Source organism: Oncorhynchus keta, unplaced genomic scaffold (assembly GCF_023373465.1).
Source record: "Oncorhynchus keta strain PuntledgeMale-10-30-2019 unplaced genomic scaffold, Oket_V2 Un_contig_925_pilon_pilon, whole genome shotgun sequence".
Taxonomy (NCBI): domain Eukaryota; kingdom Metazoa; phylum Chordata; class Actinopteri; order Salmoniformes; family Salmonidae; genus Oncorhynchus; species Oncorhynchus keta.
The window spans coordinates 100,526-105,934 of NW_026290455.1; the positions used below are offsets into that span (position 1 = coordinate 100,526).

At 40.4% G+C, this 5,409-nt stretch overlaps 1 pseudogene; it reads right to left on the bottom strand.

The window, feature by feature from the left end:
• Positions 1-220: 220 nt before the first annotated feature.
• Positions 221-5,129, bottom strand: LOC127927068 (zinc finger protein 664-like; annotated as a pseudogene).
• Positions 5,130-5,409: the final 280 nt, after the last annotated feature.

Below are 5,409 nucleotides of genomic sequence, written 5' to 3' on the forward strand. Positions count from 1 at the left end.
GGTCAGCTGGTTGCATAAATAATTATGAAAATCAAAACCAAATGTTCACCCCTTTGTTAATATGTATTCCCTTAATGGTGAGGCATGGAATAATAAAACATGTATATTTTGTCAGGCTGAATGTTTGAAATATGAGGTGATTTGAGACATGCTTCTTCAGTAGTGGAATAAAGACAATTAACATTTGAATGTTGTCAAAAAATACTGGAGTGATTTCAGGTTGTTAATAAAATTGATTATAGACCAATTTATTATACTGCTTTCATGTGTGTGTATATACACAAACATCTGCAACAATTATCACATTTTTCAAACAAGCAGCTTTTTCAACTTGTAGAAAACAGCTGGCTACATTTTGAAGTGCTGTATTTTGATTAGTGGGTCACCAACGCAGTAAGTGTAACGCAGCTCTTTTTTCGTAAAATAATACTCTTTCAATTCAGAGCCTGGATTTCCCCCTGAGGTTAATATCCATATCATGCTACAATCAATTGAACAGGACAAACAATAAGGTAGAACATCATTAAAACACTCCTACTACAATGTTAAAACATTCTACATTGTGACATCATTAAAATACACCTACTACAATGTTTTCAAAAAATTCTACATTCTGACATTATTTCATTGATATCTTGAAACAACTTCTTCATGTATGTAATTTCTGATGTTTGATCAGAGATCTTTTATTAAAGTATCTCTTCCCACATTGAATACAGATATAAGATTTCTCTCCTGTGTGTGTTCTCTGGTGTGAAGTCAGACCGCTAGATGTAGTAAAAGTCCTCCCACATTGACCACAGCTATAAGGTTTCTCTCCTGTGTGTGTTCTCTGGTGAACTGTCAGCTCTCCAGATTGACTAAAACTCCTCCCACATTGACCACAGCTATAAGGTTTCTCTCCTGTGTGTGTTCTCTGGTGTAGAGTCAGGCTGCTAGATGTAGCAAATCTCTTCCCACATTGATCACAGCTATATGGTTTCTCTCCTGTGTGTATTCTCTGGTGTAGAGTCAGGCTGCTAGATGTAGTAAATCTCTTCCCACATTGATCACAGCTATAGGGTTTCTCTCCTGTGTGTATTCTCTGGTGTAGAGTCAGATGGCAAGATCGACCAAACCTCTTCCCACATTGATCACAGCTATAGGGTTTCTCTCCTGTGTGTATTCTCTGGTGTCGTGTCAGCTGGTCAGATTGAACAAAACTCTTCCCACATTGATCACAGCTATAGGGTTTCTCTCCTGTGTGTATTCTCTGGTGTAGAGTCAGATGGCAAGATCGACCAAACCTCTTCCCACATTGATCACAGCTATAGGATTTCTCTCCTGTGTGTGTTCTCAGGTGTGAGTCAGAGAGCCAGATGTTGTAAAACTCTTCCCACATTGATCACAGCTACAAGGTTTCTCTCCTGTGTGTGTTCTCTGGTGCACTGTCAGCTCTCCAGATCGACAAAAACTCTTCCCACATTGACCACAGCTATAAGATTTCTCTCCTGTGTGTGTTCTCTGATCAATTTTAATGCCTGATGATGTGAATCTCTTCCCACAGTCAGAGCAGCAGTGAGTTCTCTTCCCTGTGGGTCTCTGCGGGTGTTTATTGAGGTGTTCTGATCTGGAGAGACTCTTCTCTGTCTCCTCAGCATCATGAGGTTGTTGAGGCTCCCCAGAGGATCCACGATTGTCACGTCTCTCTCCTGTGTGAACAACAAAGTCAGACAGATGATTAAAGGCCCACAACAGCAATAATCCAGTGTAAAAGTTGATGCCAACAGCATAGCCATGATGTTGTACAACAATTGATGTCTGTAATGAATGTTACAATTATTGTCTTAAAAGAAGTCATATTTTGTCTTGTTTTCATATTAATAGTAACATCTAAGATTGTAGACTAGAAATAAGTTATTCATGTTGTTGAACCTCTAAACAGTGTGGCAGAAGACTTTTGGTCTACAATACAGGCCCCTTTGTGTTTTCTAAAATTGCGGCACGAGGGCAATTTGATTGCATAAACTCCTCCATGCTAATGAGGAAACCACTATTTATGGATGTCGTATATCTGGTGTGACAAGAGATGAAAAGAATCTGTCCACTCCATCAAGCAATGGGGACAGCAACACAGGGCATTCATGGGACCTCATGGAACCATGGACCACACCTGCAGAAACTGGACAACAGGGGGAAGCAGAGGAGATACCCATCATAGACTTCTCCCAGCTGACGCTTGACATGCCACCTACGCCGCCTCAAGTGGTAGAAACAACCAGCTGGTATCATTAAGTAGAATCAGCCAACAGTAACACGGAAGCAGCAGAATGGGAGTTAGTAGAGCATGACATAGATTTAGAATGAGAAGCTTCCATTTAGACACAGGTCTAAGATGACGTAATAAGCAATCTACCGTCCCAGTGTAAGCACTCAGTGTAAGCAATCTACAGTCCCCGAGTAAGCGGCCGGTGCAAGCAGCAGGGCAGTGTCAGTGTGAAAGTGTGGTTTAGCCACAGCTCCAGAAACTTGTGAACTTCCCCTGTAAAAAGGTATATAAAGAGAACAGAGATCATAAGAGAGGCATGATCCTCACTGACATATGAGACAGACTTCATATGGAGAATCATCATAGGTACATTTACTATTGCACTATACGCTTTTTGTTAGACTAGAACAATATTTGTAAAGCGGCAGTCACACAGTGAGACATCAGGTACAGATGTGATTAGCAATACAAGGACACAGCCAAGTTTTGCAATATTATCTGGCATAGCTTAAAGCATTAAGGATTGATTGAGCATTATTGATGTATTAGGAAACTGTAGAACCATTTAATTGTAATAATGTGTATAAGACAGAAAACAGAGTGATTTAATAAAAGCTTTGAAACTTTGACAACTTGGCCAGATTAACGATCTGGAGAGCAAACGTCTTTAACACTCTCACTGAACAGAAAGTTAGGGTAGCCTAGTGGTTAGAGCGTTGGACTAGTAACCGAAACGTTACAAGTTCGAGTCCCCGAGCTGACAAGGTACACATCTGTCATTCTGCCCCTGAACAGGCAGTTAACCCACTGTTCCTAGGCCGTCATTCATAATAAGAATTTGTTCTTAACTGACTTGCCTAGTAAAATAAAGGTAAAATTAAAACATTTAATTGTGTGTCAAAATATATACCAATACTAGTTTCCAAGTGACTACTAGCTGACGAGCATTATAACCAATACAAGAAGTTATTAGGTATTGATATATACAGAGGTAAAAGAAACTTGAAGGTAAGGAAATATAGGAGGAATCCATAATACTCAGAATATTTAAATAGGAGTATATCTATCCAAGACCTCATACTAGACCAGAAAATAAGGGAGTGACAACATGAACGAAGAAACAAACCCAACTCACGCGAAGGGCCATTACGAAGAAATAGAAGGGTTGGTAGGGCCGCACGGCTAGGCCCTTGTTACACCGCAGGAACTAAAATCCTAAAGTACTCTGCCCAGCCAGAAGACGGGGTAGAGGCATTTGCAAAAGTCAGCAACTATCATTATGACATCATAGATTAATTCTAGAATATACTATATAGCCCAGAAAACTGGTTAAATTATCATTATGACATCATGGATAATTCTAGAATATACTATATAGCCCAGAAAACTGGTTAAATTATCATTATGACATCATGGATGGCCAGTCCTTGTATTCATAGTGTAGTGAATTCAGGGGCGACTGTCAAGTCAACACCTTATAACTGATACGCCAAGATGTCTGAACTTCTTGACGAGGTCGCTAGGTGTTGGGTTAAGGTTTCTACAATATCGTTCTCTATGAATTTGAGAGTGGTTACACTTCTCCTTCCCCCATCCCTCAGCTGTTAACCAAGTCTCTGGGCAGCCATTTTGTTGCTGTTTCAAAACTCCACACAACCCAGCAATCTGCAGTTCAAACAATAACAAATCTGTCATTCCACCACTATTTTGATAATAAAATTATTATGGGTTTGGAGAAATGTAACTACAGACAGACCTATGGATGCAAGGACTGACCATCCATGATATCAACATTATAGTTTTAACCATGTTGAGGCAGCAGGGTAGCCTCGTGGTTAGAGCGTTGGACTAGTAACCGGTTGCAAGTTCACATCCCCGAGCTGACATGGTACAAATCTGTCGTTCTGCCCCTGAACAGGCAATTAACCCACTGTTCCTAGTCCGTTATTGAAAATAAGAATTTGTTCTTAACTGCTATACAGTGTTGATTTACATTGTTTCGAAACATTATAGTAAAAAAAGCTTATTTGGTGTTCTGATGGGGTACAACAGTTGAACTCAGCTCATGAGGCATGTGTTATATTCTTCAAGAATCAATGGCTGTAAATAAATAATTTAAAAGTCACAATATGGGTGTAGCGATTGCAGATTTCCGCCTTAACACCAAACATCAGTTCAACTGCAGAGTTTGTGCCTCTGTTGTTAAGACAGTACTTACTAGTGTTAATCAGGGAATGGTTTCTAAAAACCATCTTATGGTTAAATTCTTCGTTTGAACCATTGGATGCCTTAAGATGCGTTTGGGAAACCGGGCCCAGATATCCAGGTTCCTCCTCTTCCTCCTTTTTCGATGTAACAGTCATCTCCTCCCCCTTCTCTTTCACGCCATAAACTACATGCTCTCCTTTCACTGTAACACCATCCTCCTCTTTCACTCTGAACGTGTCTTCTTTCACATTAAAGGCCCCACTCTCTACTTCTTGTTTTACTGTGATATCTTCCTCCTCTTTCACTCTGAACGTGTCCTCCTCTTCTTTCACAGTAACGGTCCCACTCTCTACTTCTTGATTTACTGTGATATCCTTCTCTTCATTAGAAGGAGAGTAGCTTTGTGACCGCATGGTCGGAGATGTTAGCTAGGCTAATGCTAACTTAACCAGCCCGCTTGCTGACTAATAATAACAACACCGTAAATATGAAATTAAATCGGATAACTAACTAGACGACAGAAATGGGTTTAAAACACAGTGGCTAATATACACTAAAGCGTCTAAAGAGCTATATTGGTTCGGCTAATTTGTCTTGCAAGCTACCGAGGTGTCTGACTAACTGTTGCTGCTGATGAAAGAAGCGTTCCGTCCACTACATTATACGTCACACCAGCAGCATCGCCTTAAAGTCTCAGACCGCCATCTGCTGACTGGAGTGGGTAACGCAGTTGAGTCAAATGCTATTTAATTTTCAGACAAAAAGTTAAAGGGTAGGAATCAGAGACGACGCTCGTCCTAAAATATTAATTACCCCCCCTAAATAAATCAATATCAGTCAATATATTGTTTTATGTGATTTATTTTTTTTCGTCAACCGTTCCATCGCATCTTAGACGTCCTATCGGTTCGGCACACGGACCGGGGGAGGCTGCTGCTGCACAAGTGACTGTT